Below are 25286 nucleotides of genomic sequence, written 5' to 3' on the forward strand. Positions count from 1 at the left end.
TTACCTGTTGATAGGCATTAGGGTTGGTTGTACTTTTTGGCCATTGTAAATAATGTTGCTATGAACATGAGTGTACAAATACCCATTTGAGTCCTTGCTCTCAATTCTTTTGGGTATATACCCTGAAAGGCAGTTGTTGGATTATGTGATAATTCTGTGCTTAATATTTTAAGGAGCTGCCAAACCGTTTTCCACAAGGGCTGCACCAGTTTCCATTCCAAACAGCGGTGCATAAAGGGTCCAGTTTTTCGATATCCTTGCTGACAGTTAATGTTTTCTGTGTATGTGTTGAATATTTATAGTGTTTGAAATTCATTTGAGGGTCTTTGTTGTTACCAAAATATTACAAAAAGTTTTTCAAATACAGCCATATGCTGTAATAATAAATAATCTTACTTGTTTCTTGATGCTTGTGATCTATTTTCTCGGTAAGAAGAGAAACTTCTCTCCACCCAGCCTCAGTCCACTGCACCCACCCTTTGCTGTATCAGGATGTGCAGGGGAGAGAGGGAGCTTGGCAGCTCTGTCCTGCCTTGGTCTGTGATAGTCCATCACTGGGTTGTAAAGCATCTCTCCTCCTCCTCCTTCTTGAGAGAAATTTCACTGATTCTGAGTGCCATCTGCATTTATTTTGGGTGTTTATATTAACCCAATTTTATTGAAATAACACTAGATAGAAAGTTAGGGGATAGATTCTCTATCCGATGAGAGTTTTGGGCAAATCATGTAGTTTTTGAGTCTTGTTTGTTTTCTTAGGCAAGAAAACAGTAAATTAGGCAGCCAGTGGGAGATCCTCAGAGCTCTGAATGTGGGTCTGGAACACCATATTTCTACCACTCACTTTCTTATTGCTTGTCTTGCACAAAGATCATGGCCCAAGTAACAATGTCCGCCCTGGCCATTGAAGATGAGGAGTCCTCAGCAGGATGGTGGTGACATTCCTCATGTCAGCTCTTGAGTCCATGGTGAGACCTTTTATTCTGACATTCCATAGTTGGGTAGAACTGGGCTGTAGTTAAGGTTGATTTGTTTTTGTAGAAGATATAATTGTACATTTTTTTTGGTTTTAAGGAGTATTTTTTTTTCTTGAATAGCAGTTATGCCTTTCAAATCACATTTTATTACCATGCTTCAGAATGTTTAATTTTTACATTGAATGTCAAATAATTTTCTACCATTATTTTAGGCAATCATTTGTTTTGCAAGTGTTTTGAAATTATGTATAATATTTGTGGTTACTCAGAATGAGTTTGTATCCTAGAGTATGGTGCTGGAGTTTTATTGTATCCATATGTAGAAGACTCCCAGAATTCGGGGTCATTAAGGCATCTTTACTATTGTGTATGTATATTTCTTCTGCTTACACATTCTCTATTGCACTAACCACCTCTTTCTAAATTGTTTAGTGTTAGCTGTTTATTTTATTTTATTTGACAGAGTCTCACTCTGTCACCCAGGGTGGAGTGCAGTGGTGCGATCCTAGCTCACTGCAACCTCCGCTTCCCAGGCTCAAGTGATTCTCCTGACAGCCTTTCTAGTAGCTGGGGCTGCAGATGTGTGCCACCACACTCAGCTAATTTTTGTATTTTTTGCTAAAGATGGGGTTTCACAATGTTGGTGAGGCTTGTCTTGAACTGCTGAGCTCAAGTGATCTGTCTGCCTTGGACTCCCAAATTGCTGGGATTGCAGGTGAGAACCACCGCACCTGGCCAGCTGTTTTTAAAAAAAAGCCTATCATATGCATAATTATAGTGAAATATTGAGTACCAATTATGTAGTTTTGTATTTTTATATTACTATCATGGTATTTATATAATTATTTTCTATTTTTATAGGTATGTAGCTGGAAATAGTATTTATTATAAAAAGTATCAGGCTTAGGTATTTTCTATTTTTTATTTACCTTTTTTTTTGGAGAAAGGGTCTTACCCTTTTGTCCAGATTGGAATGCAGTTGTGTAATCATGGCTCACTGCAGCCTGGACATCCTGGGTCCAAGTGGTCTTCCCACCTCCGCCTTGGAGTAGCTGGGAGTGTATGCATGTACTACTACATCTGGCTACTTTGTTTCGCTTTTTAGTGGAGATGAAGTCTTAATATATTGCCCAGGCTGGTCTCTCTTTTTTTTTTTTTTGAGATGGAGTCTCGCTCTGTTGCCCAGGCTGGAGTGCAGTGGTGCGATCTTGGCTCACTGCAAGCTCCACCTCCTGGGTTCACACCATTCTCCTGCTTCAGCCTCCCGAGTAGCTGGGACTACAGGGGCCCACCACCATGCCCGGCTAATTTTTTTTTGTATTTTTAGTAGAGACGGGGTTTCACAGTGTTAGCCAGGATGGTCTCGATCTCCTGACCTCGTGATCCACCCGCCTTGGCCTCCCAAAGTGCTGGGATTACAGGCGTGAGCTACCATGCCTGGCCGACAATAAAATAATTTTTTAAAATATTGATCTCTGCAAAGAGTACCATAGGGCCACGTAAGACCCATTCACTTCCTTAGAATTTCTTTATAGTTCTCTCATGTTTGGCATAGTCATTTCACTATTCTCAGCCTTTATTTCTTCCTTCCCAGCATTAGTAAGACCATTTCTCCTTCTATTCCTAGTTGTATATTACACAGTATAATTAAAGGTGTAGAAACTGCTGAGTTCTTCACTGGCTTGTCAGAGTGCTAAGCAGATCCAGGCTGACTTTGTCCCTTCCTTGGCTGGTAGACTTCTTTAATCTATGGATAGTACATGAATCTTGCTTACTCTTTCATAACCATTGCCTTTGTTGACAGGGTTGTTTTAGAGTGTGGATAGTGAAGCAAGAATGTACCCTCATTTACTCAAGGTAAGTAAATAATAGTTCCTTACAGGAGAGTAGCCACATCACATGTCAAGTAAGTGCAATGGAAGGAAATTACCAAGGCCCATCATGCTTCACTCTGGGGTAGCTCTCGGCCCACCTCCAGGTCAGAAGTTCTCTACCATGACTTTATTATAACTCAAAAGATTTCGATCACCTCACCAGTTGCTAAATTAGTTACTGAAGATAACATTTTAAAGCAATATTATGCAGAAATAATCTCCAGTTAAGAAATTAGAGGGCGATTATTGTACAAATCAAAAATAAATAGTGGAAAGCTTATGGTTTTCAACAAATGATACTGAGAAAATAGGCTATTTGGTAAAAAATAAAAATTTTGGTAAAAACAAGCTTCAAGGATGAAGGCAGAAGATGGCCGAATAGGAACAGCTCTGGTCTACAGCACCCAGCGTGAGTGACACAGAAGACGGGTGATTTCTGCATTTCCATCTGAGGTACCGGGTTCATCTCACTAGGGAGTGCCAGAGAGTGGGCGCAGGTAAGTGGGTGCACGCACCGTGTGCGAGTCGAAGCAGGGCGAGGCATTGTCTCACTTGGGAAGCGCAAGGGGTCAGGGAGTTCCCTTTCCGAGTCAAAGAAAGGGGTGACGGACGCACCTGGAAAATTGGGTCACTCCCACCCGAATACTGCGCTTTTCCGACCAGCTTAAAAAACGGTGCACCGGCCGGGCGCGGTGGCTCACGCTTGTAATCCCAGCACTTTGGGAGGCCGAGGCGGGCGGATCACGAGGTCAGGAGATCGAGACCATCCTGGCTAACACGGTGAAACCCCGTCTCTACTAAAAATACAAAAAAATTAGCCGGGCGTGATGGCGGGCGCCTGTAGTCCCAGCTACTTGGGAGGCTGAGGCAGGAGAATGGCATGAACCCGGGAGGCGGAGCTTGCAGTGAGCCGAGATTGCGCCACTGCACTCCCGCCTGGGCCACAGAGCGAGACTCCGTCTCAAAAAAAAAAAAACAAAAACAAAAAAAAACAAAAAAAAACGGTGCACCACGAGATTATATCCTGCACCTGGCTGGGAAGGTCCTACGCCTGGAGTCTCACTGATTGGTAGCACAGCAGTCTGAGATCAAACTGCAAGGCGGCAGCGAGGCTGGGGGAGGGGAGCCATTGCCCAGGCTTGCTTAGGTAAACAAAGCAGCCCGGAAGCTCCAACTGGGTGGAGCCCATCACAGCTCAAGGAGGCCTGCCTGCCTCTGTAGGCTCCACCTCTGGGAGCAGGGCACAGACAAACAAAAAGACAGCAGTAACCTCTGCAGACTTAAATGTCCCTGTCTGACAGCTTTGAAGAGAGCAGTGGTTCTCCCAGCACGCAGCTGGAGATCTGAGAACGGGCAGACCGCCTCCTCAAGTGGGTCCCTGACCCCTGACCCCTGAGTAGCCTAACTGGGAGGCATCCCCCAGCAGGGGCACACTGACACCTCACACAGCAGGATATTCCAACAGACCTGCAGCTGAGGGTCCTGTCTGTTAGAAGGAAAACTAACAAACAGAAAGGACATCCACACCAAAAACCCATCTGTACATCACCATCATCAAAGACCAAAAGTAGATAAAACCACAAAGATGGGGAGAAAACAGAACAGAAAAACTGGAAACTCTAAAACGCAGAGCGCCTCTCCTCCTCCAAAGGAACGCAGTTCCTCACCAGCAACGGAACAAAGCTGGATGGAGAATGACTTTGACGAGCTGAGAGAAGAAGGCTTCAGACGATCAAATTACTCTGAGCTACGGGAGGACATTCAAACCAAAGGCAAAGAAGTTGAAAACTTTGAAAAAAATTTAGAAGAATGTATAAGAAGATGGAGCTGAAAACCAAGGCTCGAGAACTACATGAAGAATGCAGAAGCCTCAGGAGCCGATGTGATCAACTGGAAGAAAGGGTATCAGCAATGGAAGATGAAATGAATGAAATGAAGCGAGAAGGGAAGTTTAGAGAAAAAAGAATAAAAAGAAATGAGCAAAGCCTCCAAGAAATATGGGACTATGTGAAAAGACCAAATCTACGTCTGACTGGGGTACCTGAAAGTGATGGGGAGAATGGAACCAAGTTGGAAAACACTCTGCAGGATATTATCCAGGAGAACTTCCCCAATCTAGCAAGGCAGGCCAACGTTCAGATTCAGGAAATACAGAGAACGCCACAAAGATACTCCTCAAGAAGAGCAACTCCAAGACACATAATTGTCAGATTCACCAAAGTTGAAATGAAGGAAAAAATGTTAAGGGCAGCCACAGAGAAAGGTCCGGTTACCCACAAAGGGAAGCCCATCAGACTAACAGCGGATCTCTCAGCAGAAACTCTACAAGCCAGAAGAGAGTGGGGGCCAATATTCAACATTCTTAAAGAAAAGAATTTTCAACCCAGAATTTCATATCCAGCCAAACTAAGCTTCATAAGTGAAGGAGAAATAAAATACTTTACAGACAAGCAAATGTTGAGTGATTTTGTCACCACCAGGCCTGCCCTAAAAGAGCTCCTGAAGGAAGCACTAAACATGGAAAGGAACAACCGGTACCAGCCACTGCAAAATCATGCCAAAATGTAAAGGCCATCAAGGCTAGGAAGAAACTGCATCAACTAACGAGCAAAATAACCAGCTAACATCATAATGACAGGATCAAATTCACACATAAAAATATTAACTTTAAATGTAAATGGACTAAATGCTCCAGTTAAAAGACACAGACTGGCAAATTGGATAAAGAGTCAAGACCTATCAGTGTGCTGTATTCAGGAAACCCATCTCACATGCAGAGACACACATAGGCTCCGAATAAAAGGATGGAGGAAGATCTACCAAGCAAATGGAAAACAAAAAAAGGCAGGGGTTGCAATCCTAGTCTCTGATAAAACAGCCTTTAAACCAACAAAGATCAAAAGAGACAAAGAAGGCCATTACATAATGGTAAAGGGATCAATTCAACTAGAAGAGCTAACTATCCTAAATATATATGCACCCAATACAGGAGCACCCAGATTCATAAAGCAAGTGCTTAGTGACCTACAAAGAGACTTAGATTCCCACACATTAATAATGGGAGACTTTAACACCCCACTGTCAACATTCGACAGATCAACGAGACAGAAAGTCAACAAGGATACCCAGGAATTGAACTCAGCTCTGCACCAAGCGGACCTAATAGACATCTACAGAACTCTCCACCCCAAATCAACAGAATATACATTTTTTTCAGCACCATACAACACCTATTCCAAAATTGACCACATACTTGGAAGTAAAGCTCTCCTCAGCAAATGTAAAAGAACAGAGATGATAACAAAGTATCTCTCAGACCACAGTGCAATCAAACTAGAACTCAGGATTAAGAATCTCACTCAAAACCGCTCAACTACATGGAAACTGAACAACCTGCTCCTGAATGACTACTGGGTACATAACGAAATAAAGGCAGAAATAAAGATGTTCTTTGAAACCAAGGAGAACAAAGACACAACATACCAGAATCTCTGGGATGCATTCAAAGCAGTGTGTAGAGGGAAATTTATAGCACTAAATGCCCCCAAGAGAAAGCAGGAAAGATCCAAAATTGACACCCTAACATCACAATTAAAAGAACTAGAAAAGCAAGAGCAAACACATTCAAAAGCTAGCAGAAGGCAAGAAATAACTAAAATCAGAGCAGAACTGAAGGAAATAGAGACACAAAAAACCCTTCAAAAAATTAATGAATCCAGGAGCTGGTTTTTTGAAAGGATCAACAAAATTGATAGACCGCTAGCAAGACTAATAAAGAAAAAGAGAAGAATCAAATAGACACAATAAAAAATGATAAAGGGGATATCACCACCGATCCCACAGAAATACAAACTACCATCAGAGAATACTACAAACACCTCTACACAAATAAACTGGAAAATCTAGAAGAAATGGATAAATTCCTTGACACATACACTCTCCCAAGACTAAACCAGGGAGAAGTTGAATCTCTGAATAGACAAATTACAGGATCTGAAATTGTGGCAATAATCAATAGCTTACCAACTAAAAAGAGTCCAGGACCAGATGGATTCACAGCTGAATTCTACCAGAGGTACAAGGAGGAACTGGTACCATTCCTTCTGAAACTATTCCAATCAATAGAAAAAGAGGGAATCCTCCCTAACTCATTTTATGAGGCCAGCATCATCCTGATACCAAAGCCGGGCAGAGACACAACCAAAAAAGAGAATTTTAGACCAATATCCTTGATGAACATTGATGCAAAAATCCTCAATAAAATACTGGCAAAACGAATCCAGCAGCACATAAAAAAGCTTATCCACCATGATCAAGTGGACTTCATCCCTGGGATGCAAGGCTGGTTCAATATACACAAATCAATAAATGTAATCCAGCATATAAACAGAGCCAAAGACCAAAACCACATGATTATCTCAATAGATGCAGAAAAAGCCTTTGACAAAATTCAACAACCATTCATGCTAAAAACTCTCAATAAATTTGGTGTTCATGGGACGTATCTCAAAATCATAAGAGCTATCTATGACAAACCCACAGCCAATATCATACTGAATGGGCAAAAACTGGAAGCATTCCCTTTGAAAACTGGCACAAGACAGGGATGCCCTCTCTCACCACTCCTATTCAAAAAAGTGTTGGAAGTTCTGGCCAGGGAAATTCGGCAAGAGAAGGAAATAAAGGGTATTCAATTAGGAAAAGAGGAAGTCAAATTGTCCCTGTTTGCAGATGACATGATTGTATATCTAGAAAACCCCATTGTCTCAGCCCAAAATCTCCTTAAGCTGATAAGCAACTTCAGCAAAGTCTCAGGATACAAAATCAATGTACAAAAATCACAAGCATTCTTATACACCAACAACAGACAAACAGAGAGCCAAATCATGAGTGAACTCCCATGCACAATTGCTTCAAAGAGAATAAAATACTTAGGAATCCAACTTACAAGGGATGTGAAGGACCTCTTCAAGGAGAACTACAAACCACTGCTCAAGGAAATAAAAGAGGATACAAACAAATGGAAGAACATTCCATGCTCATGGGTAGGAAGAATCAATATCGTGAAAATGGCCATACTGCCCAAGGTAATTTACAGATTCAATGCCATCCCCATCAAGCTACCAATGCCTTTCTTCACAGAATTGGAAAAAACTACTTTAAAGTTCATATGGAATCAAAAAAGAGCCCACATCACCAAGTCAATCCTAAGCCAAAGGAACAAAGCTGGAGGCATCACACTACCTGACTTCAAACTATACTACAAGGCTACAGTAACCAAAACAGCATGGTACTGGTACCAAAACAGAGATATAGATCAATGGAACAGAACAGAGCCCTCAGAAATAATGCCGCATATCTACAACCATCTGATCTTTGACAAATCCGACAAAAACAAGCAATGGGGAAAGGATTCTCTATTTAATAAATGGTGCTGGGAAAACTGGCTAGCCATATGTAGAAAGCTGAAACTGGATCCCTTCCTTACACCTTATACAAAAATCAATTCAAGATTGATTAAAGACTTAAACATTAGACCTAAAACCATAAAAACCCTAGAAGAAAACCTAGGCATTACCATTCAGGACATAGGCATGGGCAAGGACTTCATGTCTAAAACACCAAAAGCAATGGCAACAAAAGACAAAATTGACAAATGGGATCTCAGTAAACTAAAGAGCTTCTGCAAAGCAAAAGAAACTACCATCAGACTGAACAGGCAACCTACAAAATGGGAGAATATTTTCACAACCTACTCATCTGACACAGGGCTAATATCCAGAATCTACAATGAACTCAAACAAATTTACAAGAAAAAAACAAACAACCCCATCAAAAAGTGGGCAAAGGACATGAACAGGCACTTCTCAAAAGAAGACATTTATGCAGCCAAAAAACACATGAAAAAATGCTCATCATCACTGGCCATCAGAGAAATGCAAATCAAAACCACAATGAGATACCATCTTACACCAGTTAGAATGGCAATCATTAAAAAGTCAGGAAACAACAGGTGCTGGAGAGGATGTGGAGAAATAGGAACACTTTTACACTGTTGGTGGGACTGTAAACTAGTTCAGTCATTGTGGAAGTCAGTGTGGTGATTCCTCAGGGATCTAGAACTAGAAATACCATTTGACCCAGCCATCCCATTACTGGGTATATACCCAATGGACTATAAATCATGCTGCTATAAAGACACATGCACACATATGTTTATTGCAGCATTATTCACAATAGCAAAGACTTGGAACCAATCCAAATGTCCAACAATGATAGACTGGATTAAGAAAATGTGGCACATATACACCATGGAATACTATGCAACCATAAAAAATGATGAGTTCATGTCCTTTGTAGGGACATGGATGAAATTGGAAATCATCATTCTCAGTAAACTATCGCAAGAACAAAAAACCAAACACTGCATATTCTCACTCATAGGTGGGAATTGAACAATGAGATCACATGGACACAGGAAGGGGAATATCTCACTCTGGGGACTGTGGTGGGGTGGGGGGAGTGGGGAGGGATAGCATTGGGAGATACACCTAATTCTAGATGACGAGTTAGTGGGTGCAGCGCACCAGCATGGCACACGTATACATATGTAACTAACCTGCACAATGTGCACATGGACCCTAAAACTTAAAGTATAAAAAAAAAAAAGCTTCAACGTATAGTTTTCATCATGTGATGAGTTATATTATAGATAAGCAAAAATAGGTATACTAAGACAAATTTTAAAACCAAAACAAAATATATGTAATTATTATATAATTATTTAATTCCATAAATGGCTTTTCTATGCCTTAAATAAGTGATGTAATTTTATTGGTTAGTCAGAGATACACTAACACATTTGAAAAATAGGCAAAGGATATGGTAATTGGCAGAAAATTATGCTACGATACTCTTTAATTTTAACACCAATCAGTGGAGTATTTTAATGAATCTAAGATACCCTTTTTCAAGGTTTCTGGAAAAGTCACATGGTAACATTTGCTAGGATATTATGAACCTTATTAGAAAGCAAATTTCAGTAGATTTTGAGTATTTGGAGTATTGACTCTCAATGGTTGTTTTTCTTGACTTTCATGTCTTTTTTGAGAAAATCATTGAATATGTACATAAATATTTTCTTCCCAGGTTATTACAGTAGTGTTATTTTTAAGAGGGAAAATTGGAATCACTGACCTTTGAAATAATGTAAGCACTAAAGGAATTATGGTGTATCCATGAAATGGAGTACTATGTACTCTATAATGTTTTTAAAGAATATTGACTCTCAGAGAAATATACTTAGTGAAATTCAGTAAATAATCATCTAAATGTGATTCTGGCTATGTGTAGATGGGACAATATTTCTGGAGGAGGGGATTATGTACTGAATGCTATAGTGTGGGCTTCATCTGGGTTTCAGCAGATGGCGCTAAGTTCCCCAGCTGCTGTGAGTGAAATCGAGTCACCTTGTCCACCTTTTCCCTGGGGAGGACCACACTGGCTTCTGAGCTGTTGGTGCAGCTGCATCCCTGTTCAGCACTTTGCCTGTTCATCCATGCCTGCCTCCCACCTCCTGGGTGCTGTTATTGATAGTGCTCCCCAGCAAGCCTGTGTGAAATCTCAGTCTCTTTCTTGGAGAATCTGACCAATAATAGATTATAAGGGATTTCTGCATTTTTTTCTTATAAATTTTGTGCTGTCTTTTGTTTAAAATCAGGCAAAAATCTATTTAGAAAGAGTAGTAACTTTAAAAAATGGTGTTAGGTTTTTTTTTTTTTTTTTTTTTGAGACAGAGTCCTGCACTGTCACCCAGGCTGGAGTGCACTGGCACAATTTCGACTCATTGCAACCTCTTCCTCCCAGGTTCAAGTGATTCTCCTGCCTCAGCCTCCCAAGTAGCTGGGATTACAGGCGTGAGCTACCACACCCAGCCTTTTATTTATTTATTTATTTATTTATTATTAGTAGTATTATTATTTTTGCATTTTTAGTAGAGACAGGGTTTCACTATGTTGGCCAGCCTGGTCTCAAACTGCTGACCTCATGATCTTCCCACCTTGGCCTCCGAAAGTGCTGGGACTACAGGCGTGAGGCGCTGTGCCCAGCCTTGTGCTAGATTTTTTTTCATTCACCTAGCAAAAATGGTGATTTTAAATATCTGCCTTTAACATAATATTTGCTGTTCTTATTGTAGTTGAAAGAACTGGCCAAGTTTAAGGCCAAAGGGGCCTGCATCACTGAGTATAAAGCAGATGTCTTTGCCTTCAGAACTGAAGGACAGAGGACACAATTTTTTCAATACCAGAAAGGATTTTCAAACAGATTTTGTAAAATATTGCAAGCATTGTATTTTTATCATTTTTATTTCATTGATTTTCAACCTAAATATTTATAGATAAGACTAGTCATATTTTCTTCTAAAGCAGAATGAGGTTTAAACTATAAAAAAAAATTTTTTTTTGAGATGGAGTCTCATTATGTTGTCTAGGCTGGAGTGCAGTGGCAAGGTCTCGGCTCACGCAACCTCTGCTTCCTGAGTTCAAGCAAATCCTCTGTCTCAGCCTCCTGAGTAGCTGGGGTTACAGGCACGTGGCACCACGCCCAGCTAATTTTTTTTTTGGTTTGTATTTTTAGTAGAGATGGGCTTTCACCATGTTGGTCAAACTGGTATTGAACTCCTGACTTCAAATGATCCACTCGGCCTCCCAAAGTGCTGGGATTACAGGTGTGAGCCACTGTGCACGGCCTAAACTATGAATGATTTTCTGAAATGTTTATGCAGACATTTCAAAATGCTCAAAAGGAATCACCGAAGTCGTAATATGTCACGGTGGATACTGAAGAGTTAAGAACAATGGCAAGTGTTGATTGTATGGGGCTCCTTGCTTGGCTTCACTCTGGATTAATGAGATGCATTAGAGAGAAGGTAATGAAGGGAGAGAATTTTTGAATAGTTCTTACTCAGATAAGGAATTCTAGATAAAGTTGGTGAACTGAAAACAAGAAATTCACTGTGCAGAGAAGTTCGTTTAAGCATGATGCAGAATTAAACAGTTCTCCTCAACTCGCTCAGTGGAATCACCTTATCTGAATCTTCAGTGGGTTGTGCAATCCTTGTTTAGAGCAGTGAGCTTATCTGACATTGGAACAGAGTATTAAAATTTACTGTAGGGTGTTAATACTTATGGCCTTTTCACAGTATGACAACTTTCATATCTGTGTGTAACCTAACACTATCGATAGGTTTCATGTTAACTGAGAGAAACACTGAAAGGGAACAAAAAAGGCAGGGTGTCTATAGGCACAGAATACATACAGGCATAACTCAACTTTTTTGAGCCCTGCAGATACTGCAGTTTTTACAAATTGAAGATTTGTGGCAATCTTGTGTCAAGCAAGTCCGTTGTGCCATTTTTCCAACAGCATGTGCTCTCTTTGGTTCTCTGTGTCACATTTGGTTACTCTTAGAATATTTCAAACTTTTTCATGATTATTATATGTGCTGTGGTGACCTGAGATCAGTGAGCTTTGATGTTACTGTTGTAATTGTTTTGGACTCCATGAACACACCCGTGTAAGATGGCAAACCTCATTGGTAAATGTTGTCTGCTCTGACTGCTCCACCAATGAGGTGATTTCCCATTGCTTCCTCTCCTAAGGCCTCCCTAGTCCCTGAGACACAATATTGAAGTGAGGCCAGTTAATAGCCCTCCAGTGGCCTCTAATTGTTCATGTAAAAGAAGGAGTTGCAGTCTGTTCACTTTAAATCAAGTTAAAAATGAAGAAGCTTAGTGAGGAAGACATGTTGGCAGCTGAAAGCTAGGCCAAACAGTTGGCCAGGTGGTGAATGCACAGGAAAAGTTATCGAAGGAAATGAGAAGTGCTGCTCCAGTGAACCCACAAATGATAAAAAAGCAAAACAGCCTTGTTGCTGATACCGAGAAACTTTGGTCTGAATAGAAGATCAAACCGGCCATAACATTCCTGTAAGTCAAAGCTTAATCCAGAACAAGGCCCTAACTCTCTTCAGTTCTGTGATGGCTGAGAGGAGGTGAGTAAGCTACAAAAGAAAAGCTGAAAGCTAGCCGAGGTTGGCTCATGAGGTTTAAAGAAAGACACAGTCTCTATAATATAAAAGTGCAAGGTGAAGCAGCAAGTGCTTGATGTAAGAACTGTGAGTTCTTCAGAAGATCTCGCTGAGATAATTCATGAAGATGGCTACACTCAAAAAACAGATTATTAATGTAGACAAAACAGCCTTATATTGGAAGATGCCATCTAGGACTTTGCTAGCTAGAGAGAATTCCATTACTGGCTTCAAAGCTTCAAAGGACAGGCTGAGACTCTTGTTAGAGGCTAATGCAGCTGGTGACTTTAATAGAAGCCAATGCTCATTTACCATTCCAAAAATTCTAGGGCCCTTAAGAGCTACGCTAAATCTGCTCTGCATGTGTTCTATCAACAGAAGAATAAAGCCTGGATGACAGCACATCTCTTTATAGCATTGTTCACTGAATTTTTTTATTATTATTACACTTTAAGTTTTAGGGTACATGTGCACAACGTGCAGGTCTGTTACATACGTATACATGTGCCATGTTGGTGTGCTGCACCCATTAACTCATCATTTAACATTAGGTATCTATCTTCTAATGCTATCCCTCCCTGTTTGTTTTGTTAATGCTATCCTGTTTGTTTTTTCTTGTAAATTTGTTTGAGTTCATTGTAGATTCTGGATATTAGCTCTTTGTCAGATGAGTAGATTGCAAAAACTTCCTTCCATTCTGTAGGTTGCCTGTTCACTCTGATGGTAGTTTCTTCTGCTGTGCAGAAGCTCTTTAGTTTAATGAGATCCCATTTGTCAATTTTGGCTTTTGTTGCCATTGCTTTTGGTGTTTTAGACATGAAGTCCTTGCCCGTGCCTATGTCCTGAATGGTATTGCCTAGGTTTTCTTCTAGGGTTTTTATGATTTTAGGTCTAACGTTTAAGTCTTTAATCAATCTTGAATTAATTTTTGTATAAGATGTAAGGAAGGGATCCAGTTTCAGCTTTCTACATATGGCTAGTCAGTTTTCCCAGCACCATTTATTAAATATGGAATCCTTTCCCTATTTCTTGTTTTTGTCAGGTTTGTCAAAGATCAGATAGTTGTAGATATGTGGCATTATTTCTGAGGGCTCTATCTGTTCCATTGGTCTATATCTCTGTTTTGGTACCAGTTTTGGTTACTGTAGCCTTGTTGTATAGTTTGAAGTCAGGTAGTTTGATGCCTCCAGCTTTGTTCTTTTGGCTTAGGATTGACTTGGTGATGCAGGCTCTTTTTTGGTTCCATATGAACTGTAAAGTAGTTTTTTCCAATTCTGTGAAGAAAGTCATTGGTACCTTGATGGGGATGGCATTGAATCTATAAATTACCTTGGGCAGTATGGCCATTTCCACGATGTTGATTCTTCCTACCCATGAGCATGGAACATTCTTCCATTTGTTTGTATCCTCTTTTATTTCCTTGAGGAGTGGTTTGTAGTTCTCCTTGAAGAGGTCCTTCACGTCCCTTGTAAGTTGGATTCCTAAGTATTTTATTCTCTTTGAAGCAATTGTGCATGGGAGTTCACTCATGATTTGGCTCTCTGTCTGTTATTGGTATATAAGAATGCTTGTGATTTTTGTACATTGATTTTATATTCTGAGACTTTGCTGAAGTTGCTTATCAGCTTGAGATTTTGGGCTGAGACAATGGGGTTTTCTAGATATACAATCATGTCATCTGCAAACAGGGACAATTTGACTTCCTCTTTTCCTAATTGAATGCCCTTTATTTCTTTCTCCTGCCTGATTGCCCTGGCCAGAACTTCCAACACTATGTTGAATAGGAGTGGTGAGAGAGGGCATCCCTGTCTTCTGCCAGTTTTCAGAGGGAATGCTTCCAGTTTTTGCCCATTTAGTATGATATTGGCTGTGGGTTTGTCATAAATAGCATATTATTTTGAGATACGTCCCATCAGTACCTAATTTACTGAGATTTTTTAGCATGAAGGGCTGTTGAATTTTGTCAAAGGCCTTTTCTGCATTTATTGAGAGAATCGTGGTTTTTGTCTTTGGTTCTGTTTATATGCTGGATTACATTTATTGATTTGTGTATGTTGAACCTGCCTTGAATCACAGGGGTGAAGCCCACTTGATGATGGGTGGATAAGCTTTTTGATGTGCTGCTGGATTCGTTTTGCCAGTATTTTATTGAGGATTTTTGCATCGATGTTCATCAGGGGTATTGGCAGTCTCTTCCTAGCCTCGATGGTCTTTACAATTTGGCATGTTTTTGCAGTGGCTTGTGCCAGTTGTTCCTTTCCATGTTTAGTGCTTCCTTCAGGAGCTCTTTTAGGGCAGACCTGGTGGTGACAAAATCAGCATTTGGTTGTCCGTAAAGTGTTTTATTTCCCCTTCACTTATGAAGCTTAGTTTGGCTGAATATGAAATTCTGGGTTGAAAATTCTTTTCTTTAAGAATGTTGAATATTGGCCCCCACTCTTCTGGGTTGTAGAGTTTCTGTGGAGAGATCAGCTGTTAGTCTGATGGGCTTCCGTTTGTGGGTAACCCGACCTTTCTCTCTGGCTGCCTTTAACATTTTTTCCTTCATTTCAACTTTGGTGAATCTGACAATTACGTGTCTTGGAGTTGCTCTTGTTGAGGAGTATCTTTGTGTCATTCTCTGTATTTCCTGAATTTGAATGTTGGCCTGCCTTGCTAGATTGGGGAAGTTCTCCTGGATAATATCCTGCAGAGTGTTTTCCAACTTGGTTCCATTCTCTCTGTCGCTTTCAGGTACACCAGTCAGACGTAGATTTGGTCTTTTCACATAGTCCCATATTTCTTGGAGGCTTTGTTCATTTCTTTTTATTCTTTTTTCTCTAAATTTCTCTTCTTGCTTCATTTCATTCATTTGATCTTTCATCGCTGATACCCTTTCTTCCAGTTGATCAAATCATCTACTGAGGCTTCTGCATTCGTCACGTAGTTCTTGTGCCGTGGTTTTCAACTCCATCAGGTCCTTTAAGGACTTCTCTGCATTGGTTATTCTGGTTACCCATTCGTCTAATCTTTTTTTCAAGGTTTTTAACTTTTTTGCCATGGGTTCGAACTTCCTCCTTTAGCTTGGACAGTAGTTTGATCGTCTGAAGCCTTCTTCTCTGTACTCATCAAAGTCATTCTCCATCCAGCTTTGAGCCATTGCTAGTGAGGAGCTGTGTTCCTTTGGAGGAGGTGAGGCACTCTGATTTTTAGACTTTTCAGGTTTTCTGCTCTTTTTTTTCCCCCATGTTTGTGGTTTTATCTACTTTTGGTCTTTGATGATGGTGATGTACAGATGGGGTTTTGGTGTGGATGTCATTTCTGTTTGTTTGTTTTCCTTCTAACAGTCAGGACCCTCAGCTGCAGGTCTGTTGGAGTTTGCTGGAGGCCCACTCCAGACCCTGTTTGCCTGGGTATCAGCAGCGGAGGCTGCAGAACAGCAGATATTGGTGAACAGCAAATGTTGCTGCCTGATTGTACCTCTGGAAGTTTTGTCTCAGAGGAGTACCCGGCTGTGTGAGGTGTCAGTCTGCCCCTACTTGGGGGTGCCTCCCAGTTAGGCTACTTGGGGGTCAGGGACCCACTTGAGGAGGCAGTCTGTCCGTTCTCAGATCTCAAGCTGCATGTTGGGAGAACTACTACTCTCTTCAAAGCTGTCAGACAGGGACATTTAAGTCTGCAGAGGTTTCTGCTGCCTTTTGTTTGGCTATGCCCTGCCCCCAGAGTTGGAGTCTTACAGAGGCAGGAAGGCCTCCTTGAGCTGCAGTGGGCTCCACCCAGTTTGAGCTTCCCTGACACTTTGCTTACCTACTCAAGCCTCAGCAATGGCAGGCACCCCTCCCCCAGCCTCACTGCTGCCTTGCAGTTTGATCTCAGATTGCTGTGCTAGCAATGAGTGAGGCTCTGTAGTTGTAGGACCCTCCGAGCAAGGCGTGGGATATAATTTCCTGGTGTGCCGTTTGTGAAGACCATCTGAAAAGTACATTATTAGGGTGGGAGTGACCCGATTTTCTAGGTGCCGTCTGTCCTTGGCTAGGAAAGGGAATTCCTGGACCCCTTGTGCTTCCCGGGTGAGGTAATGCCTTGCCCTGCTTCAGCTCAGGCTCAGTGTACTGCACCTACTGTCCTGCACCCACTGCCCAACAATCCGCGGTGAGATGAACCCAGTACTTCAGTTGGAAATGCAGAAATCACTCATCATCTGCGTCACTCACGCTGGGAGCTGTAGACTGGAGCTGTTCCTATTCAGCCATCTTGGCTCCATGCCTGTTCACTGAATATTTTAAGCCTAGTTTTGAGACCGACTGCCCAGAAAAAAAGTTCCTTTCAAAATATTACTGCTCATTAGCACTGCACCCAGTCACTCTGAGAGCCCTGATGGATGTGTACAAGGAGATGAATGTCATTTTCATGCCTGCTTATGCAACATCCATTCTGCAGCCCATGGATCTAGGAGTAATTTCAAGTCTTATGATTTCTATTTTTTTCTTTTTTGAGAAGGTCACCTCACTGTTGCTCAGACTTGAGTGTAATGGCACAATCACAGCTCACTGCAGCCTCAATCTTCTCAGGATCAGGTGATCCTCCCACTTCAGCCTGCTGAATAGCTGGGACCACAGGTGTTGCACCAGCATACCCAGCTAATTTTTGTGGGGTTTTTTTTTGTAGAGATGTTAAATTTCCATGTTGCCTAAGCTGGTTTCAAACTTCTGCACTCAAGCAATCTGCTCACCTTGGCCTTCTTCAATGCTTGAGATTAGAGATGTGAGCCGATGCACTCAGCCTTCAAGTTTTATTCTTTAAGAAATGTATTTTATAGGCTGGGTGCAGTGTCTCATACCTGTAATCCCAGCAATTTGGGAGGCTGAGGCAGGCAGATTACAAGGTCAGGAGATTGAGACCAGCCTGGTAAACATGGTGAAACTCTGTCTCTACTAAAAACACGAAAGTTAGCTGAGTGTGGTGGTGTGTACCTGTAATCCCAGCTACTCGGGTTTCTGAAGCAGAATTGCTTGAACCAGGGAGTTGGAGGTTCCAGTGAGCTGAGATTGCACCACTGCACTCCAGTCTGACAACAGAGCAAGACTCTGTCTGAAAAAAAGAAAGAAATACATTTTGTAAGGCCATAGCTGCCAGAGATAGTGATTCGTCTGATGGATCTGGGCAAAGTAAATTAAAAACCTTCTGGAAAAGGTTTACTGTTCTAGGTGCCATTAACATTTGTGATTAATTGGGAGAGAACAAAATATCATTTACAGGACTGTGGAAGATGTTGATTCCATCTCTCATAGGTGACTTTAAGGGGTACAAGATTTTAGTGGAGGAAGGAACTGCAGATGTAGTGGAAACAGCAAGTGAACTAGAACTAGAAGTGGAGCCTGTTGGCTGGGCACAGCAGCTCTTAATTCCTATTCAGAGTAGTATTTTTAGTTTCTTAAAAAAACTGTCTTCGCCACTGTATGCCTATAATCCCAGCACTTTGGGGAGGCCAAGGCGGGTGGATCACCTGAGGTCGGGAGTTTGAGACCAGGCTGACCAACATGGAGAAGGCCCGTCTTTACTAAAAATACAATGTTAGCTGGGCATGGTGGTGCATGCCTGTAATCCCAGCTACTTGTGAGGCTGGGGTGGGAGAATCGCTTGAACCCAGGGGGCGGAGGTTGCAGTGAGCCAAGATACTGTCATTGCATTCCAGCCTGGGCAACAAGAGTGAAACTCTGTCTGCCCCGCCTCCCCCCAAAAAAGGAAGTGGAGCCTGTGGATGGGACTGAACTGCTGCAATTTCATGATCAAACGTTAACAGATAAGGAGTTCTTTCTTACAATGTGCAAAGAAACGGGTCTCTGAAATGGAGTCTACTCCTGGTGAAGATGTCGTGAATATTGTTGAAATGACAAAAGATTTAAAATATTCCATAAATTTACTTCATAAAGTAATGGCGGGCTTTTGGAGGATTGATTCTGATTTGGAAAGAAGTTCCACTGTGTGGAAAATGCTATCCAATAGCATCATACCTCCTAGAGATCTTTTGTGAAAGAAAGATTCAAGATAACTTTCAAATGCATTGGGAAACAAAGACATTTGTGTGACTTCACTTTATACTTCCATGATTGTGGTGGTCTGGAATTGAACCTACAGTACCTCTCACAGATGTCTGTATGCCACTAAGGTTTAAACCTAAATTTCTGTTGTCAGATTAGATTCAATTCATGATAAATTGTGCAGATTACCAGTGAATTAAAAATTTTGCTAATTCACTATTCCTATTCGGAGTAGTATTTTTAGTTTCTTAAAAAAAACTATCCTCACCACTGTATCCCTCCCCTCACCACCTGTGTTATAATCTTCCAAGCTTTATGGTAGTAACCTATTTTTTAAATTTTGCCAATATTATAATTTTGAGAAATGTTAAGTCCTTGATTGTATGTTTCTTTATACTAATAACGCTGTTTTGATTGTGTGTGTATCACCTGCCCTCTGATCCACAAATACCACAGTCTTGCAGGCAGCTATGTTTTTTCTCCCCTTCCTGTGCTCCATGGCTTACATGGTTCTCCAGTGATTGCAACTAAACATTAGGGGAGTTGTCCTCAGTTGTGAGTTGTAGCCCCTGCCTATTGGTATTTGTAGTTTGTTTACATTGTTACTAATTTGATACCATGAAGAATGGTTTTTGTAACTAATTCTCAAGTACCTTTTATTTGTTTGCAATAGCGTTCTTCTGAAACATAATCAATAGGTTCATGAAGAAGTTGTAGAAATTCTTCAGGAGAATTCTGAGCCCTTTTCTGGGATTTAAAGAAAAGTGCTATTGAATAGAACTAAATATAATGTGAGTCATTCACATGATGTAAAACTTTCTAGTTATAATATTAAAAATATAGAGAAACAAGTGAAAATCATTTTAGTGGCAATACTTTAAAATATTTCAATATGTAATCAATATAGAAATTATTAATGGGATATTTGGAATACTTTTTGTGCTGAGTTTTCAAAAGTTAATGTGTATTGTTCACTTACAGAACATCTGAATTTGGACTGGCCACATTTCAAGTGTCACGTGTGTCTATTGGTTATTGTGCTGGACTTCGTAAGCTTAGAATTTGTTTCCTGATAATAATCTTCCCATATTTAAGTTTATAGCCAATAAATTACTCTTATTTTAGGTTTTTATTTTAAAACCTTCCTTTAAAAAATCTTCCCGCCTTTTTGTTTGTTTTTTTGAGACAGGGTCATTTTCTGTGACCCAGATTGGAGTGTAGTAGTGTAATTATAGCTCATCATAACCTTAAATTTCTGGACTCAAGCAATCCTCTTGCTTCAGCCTCCAGAGTAGCTAGGACTACAGATATGCACCACCACACCTAATTTTATGTAACTTTTTTGTAGGGATGGGTTGTTTCTGTGTTGCTCAAGCTGGTCTTGAAATCCTGGGCTCAAGTAATTCTGCCTCAGCATCCCAAAGTGGTGGGATTATAAGTGTGAGCCACCTCACTTGACCTATTTTTTGTTTGTATAACAGATCACAAATATTGGTATACAGGAAAAACTATTTTTACTAAAAGCCAAATAAATATTAAGATAATAGGTATGCACATTTTTATTATTTTTTACAGGTGTTGAAGAAGAAGAAAAGGTTGCAGAGATGCATTAAATAAAGTCTACAACCCAGGTGAGTCAGATGAGTGTAGATGCTGTAGAAGTGGCAACACTCAGAAAAAACAGTTGAGGACTATTTCTGCTTTTGCTATCTTAAAAGCGTTACACTTAAATTTTATAAAAGAAACATGATATAATAGAGTTTTCTGAAGGGTAGACTATGTTACGCCATTGACTTAACAGTATTATAACACACATTTTCACAAACTGAATGGATGAGGAATAACCTTACTTTCCACTTCCATTTAGAAGGAACTCAAGAAATATGCCAGGGTAGGACCATCTTAAAGACAATAATGCAAGAAATCAGACATTTCTCTCTCCTTTTGTGTAGTTTTTGAAGTCATATATTTAATATGCTTTTCATTTTGGCCCTTTGGATAGGTGTCAGGTTTAGAACTTCTTACATGCGAATAGGGTGCTATGGTATTAAGTAATTTTAAAATCACATATTACGAAAGATCACGTATGCCTTTATTAAGCCACAATAAGGTAGTGATGATTTTGTTTTTTAATCTTACAATTTAATGACATTTATCTGCTTTTCACCTCTCCCAGGGAAAGCTTTACAAAAACCCACAGAGGTACCTGTACCATATGAGAAGATGCTACAAGACCAGTCAGCTTTGATAGTACAGGGGCTTCCAGAAGGTGTTGCCTTTAAACACCCTGAGAATTACTATCTTGCAAGCCTGAAATGGATTTTGGAGAACACAGCCGGGATTTCATTTATTATTAAGAGGTGAGAAGCTTTCTTCCTTCGTGCCCATCAATGGTTTATTCATATAAATTTGAATATTCAGCTTATGTTAATATATTTTAAAAATTCTTGGATAGCACAATTCATTTAAATTTATGCTGTCATTAATTTTGTGTATTCATGTGTAGTTTTGTTAGTTTTGTTTTACTGCAGATCTCTCTTAGAGCCAAAGAAGCATCTAGATTAGTGATTGTTTTGCTTCCTTGATAGCTGGCTGGCTTCCTTCCTAATCCCATTTTGCTAGATTTTAATACACTTTAATGGTTTCTCTTTTATTTTCTTTGAGAATATGATGTAAGACATTTTCAGATGGGTTGCTTAGATATTTATATAATCCAAGAAAAGTTGATTGAGCTGAAAAAGTAGAGACTTGTTTTTTGTTTTCAGATCAGCTACTTGTTTTCTGTGTAAGATCATAGATCTGCCCCCACTTCCAAGCATTATGAGTAGGATTAACTGACTTGATGTCACTGAATAGGCATGGCATTTTTGGACACAGCTTTGGGTGGGGAGGGGATACACAACTGTGTATAAGCATTATGGCTCTGGAGTGCTCGGAGTCTCATGGAACAGAGAAAAGTTTGTAAAATGATGATGGCAAGAGCCTCACATCTCTGCTGTAAGAATGGTTCCGAGAAAGTGCTGCGAATGTTCATTAGGGGTTGGATTCCTTTGTAGTTCAGGAAGAATTTCATGAGGGAGAGGACATTTAGATGAGCCGTTGGGGAATGAGAAGGATTTCAACTTCCTTTAGGGAAGTTTAGCCATTTCATTTGAAGAGAAAAAATGATAAAGAGTGGTACCCTTTGGAGCCAATATTTTTTTTAGACTTTTGAAAAGAAATAACCAATATAATTGGAATACTCTTTACAATGTAGGGATAAAAGGGAAAATAATACATACATGAACACATACATTTTGTTTTCTGTTAATCTTTGTTTTATTCTCATTGTAGTGAAAAGATTAATTTTTAGCAGCTTTATTGAGGTAGAATTGATGCACCATGAAATTCACCTGTCTGAAGTATTTAATTCACTGATAGTAAATTTACAGTCTTAAAAATTTTTTAAATGATTTTACAACCGTCATCACAATCTTAATTTTAGGATGCTTTTATTACCCCTATTTCTGAATTATGATATAGAAATTGAATATATAGCGTGTTTCCTGTTGAAATTAGTTTTTTTTTTTCACTGAGTGTAATTCACCTCAGGCTCATTGGGCTTGTTGCGTGTATCAGTAGCTCCTTTTTATTGCTGAGCATTTAAGTACTCTGTGAACATACCACCTGTTTATCTAATCATCACTTGATGATTCTGTTGTTTTCATTTTTTGCTGTTACGAATAATGCTACAGTGACCTTACTTGAGCAAGTTTTTGTCTGGACATATACCTTAATATCTCATACATTGTATATATATCTAGGAGTATAATTACTAGGAATAGGGTACATTTACACGGCACTTTTAAGAAACTGATCAGTTGTTTTCCCAAGTAGCTGTACCATTTTATATTCCAGCAGCACATTATAAGCATTCAGATTCTCCACATTGCTGCCAACTTACTGTCTTCTTGATGTTAGCCATCATAATAGGTGGGAAGTGGTATCTCATTTTGGTATTTTTTTGTTTTGTTTTATATTTCTCTAGTGACTATTGATGTGTTACTTTATACTTTTTTTTTTTTTTTGAGACAGATTCTTACTCTTGTCACTCAGGTTAGAGTCCAGTGGCACGATCTGGGCTCAGTGTAGCCTCAACCTTCCGGGCTCAGGTGATCCTCCTGCCTCAGGTCTTGAGTAGCTGGGACTATAGGTGTGCACCATCATACCTGGCTAATTTTTGAATTTTTTTTTTTTTTTTTTTGTAGAGATGGGGTTTCCTCATATTGTCCAGGCTGGTGTCACACTCCTTGGCTCAAGCAATCCACCTGCCTAGGCTTCCCAAAGTGCTTGGATTATAGGTTTGTGTTATCTTTCAATGTGCCTATTGGTCATTTATGTATGTTTTTTGGAATAATGTCTATTTAGATCTTCTTCACATTTTAAAATTGGGTTTGTCTTTTTATTATTGAGTCACAAGAGTTTTTTACATAGTCTTGATATAAGTACCTAATTGATTGATGATTTAAAAAAATTTGCATGTGAGACAGGATGTCACACTTTCATGCAGGCTGTGGTGTAGGATTTGGAAATATTTTCTCCAATTCTAATAATTCTACATTATTCTTAATATATAAATTGTCTTCTCCCTTGCTTGGTAGTATTGTTTTGAGGCAGAAAAGTTTTTAATTTTGATAGAAACTAGATTATTCTCTTGGCACTTGTGCCTTTGACTTCTTTTTTTGTTTGTTTTGTTTTGTTTTGTTTTTTGAGACAGAGTCTCACTCTGTCACCCAGGCTGGAGTGCAGTGGCATGATCTCGGCTCAATGCAACCTCTGCCTCCTGAGTTCAAGCGATTCTCCTGCCTCAGCCTCCCAAGTAGCTGGGACTACAGGCATGTGCCACCACGCCCGGCTAAGTTTTTCTATTTTTAGTAGAGATGGGGTTTCACTGTATTAGCCAGGATGGTCTCCATCTCCTGACATCGTGATCCACCTGCCTCGGCCTCCCAAAGTGGTGGGATTACAGGCGTGAGCCACTGCATCCGGCCATGACTTCATATTTAAGAAACCAATGCTTAACCCAAAGGCATGAAGATTTTATTTTGTTTTACTTTTTTTTGGGTGGGGGGGGTGACATGTCTATGTAAGTGTCTGCCCATTTAAAAATTGTGTTTTTCTTCTTTTACGAGTTACAAGAGTTCTCGATATGTTCTGGATACAAGTCTTTTATCAGAAATAAGATTCTGCACATATTGTTTCTGTCTGGCTAGTTGTTTCATTTTCTTCATGGTGTCCCTTATAGCTCAAAAGCTTTTGCTTTGGTGAAATTCAGTTTTTCAGGTTTTCTTTTATTACTGCCCTCTTGGTGTTGTATCTAGAGAATCTTTGTCCAACCTAAGGTCACAAAGGTTTAGACTTAGATTTTCTTCCTGAAATTTATAGTTTTATCTCTTATGTTTGGGGGGTCAGATCCATTGTGAGTTATTTTTTGCACATATTGTGAGGTAAGAGTTTAAAGTCATCATTTTGCATGTGATGTACCCGCAGCATCTGTTGAAAAGACCATTCCTTCTCTGCTTACTTGCCATAAAACATTTTTCAAAAATCAACTCATGGGCTCAAGTAATCCACTCAACTTGGCCTCTCAAAGTGCTAGGATGACAAGCATGCAGCACTGTTCCTGGCACTAGTTTATGTATTAAGGGATTTATAGCTTATATGTTCCTTTAAGCTATGTAACCCATCTTTAGGTTATATGTGGAGTCCAAAAATTTTTATCATATGAAACACAATTTTACATTTTTGAAAAATCACTGATGTCTCTGGGCTTAACCTCTTGCAGAGGATGGGAGCCAGTTGTCAGTTCTGTTATATCTGAATTCTCACTGTTGCAGATCCTGGCATTGTGGGGCTTTTAACTATGCTTTCACATGAGTTCAAAAAATATCTTATGGCTCAGTGTGATGACTCATGCCTATAGTCTCAGCAGGCTGTGGCATGTGGATTGCTGGAGCAAAGGAGTTAAGAGACCAGCCTGGGCAACATGGCAAAACCCCACCTCTATAAAAAATACAAAAATTAGACAGGTGTGATGGTGCATGTCTGTAATCTCAGCTACTCAGGAGGCTGAGGCTAGAGGGTCACTTGGGTCCAGGAATTGGAGGCTGAAGTGAGCTAGGATTACACCATTGCACTCCAGCCTGGGCAGCAGAGCAAGATTCTATCTCTAGTCCTCTCTTCTAATTTGGAATGTACAATGCATTGTTGTTAACTATAGTCTTTCTAATCTGCTGTTGCACAAAAATGTGTTCCTTATTTAGTTTGCTACCCTTACATTAATATTTTT

At 40.0% G+C, this 25286-nt stretch overlaps 1 pseudogene; it reads left to right on the forward strand.

Moving 5' to 3' along the window:
• The first annotated feature begins 870 nt into the window (after positions 1-870).
• Positions 871-21523, forward strand: LOC100970749 (general transcription factor II-I-like; annotated as a pseudogene).
• The last annotated feature ends 3763 nt before the right edge of the window (positions 21524-25286 follow it).

The sequence above is a fragment of the Pan paniscus genome, chromosome 19 (assembly GCF_029289425.2).
Source record: "Pan paniscus chromosome 19, NHGRI_mPanPan1-v2.0_pri, whole genome shotgun sequence".
NCBI classification, from domain to species: domain Eukaryota; kingdom Metazoa; phylum Chordata; class Mammalia; order Primates; family Hominidae; genus Pan; species Pan paniscus.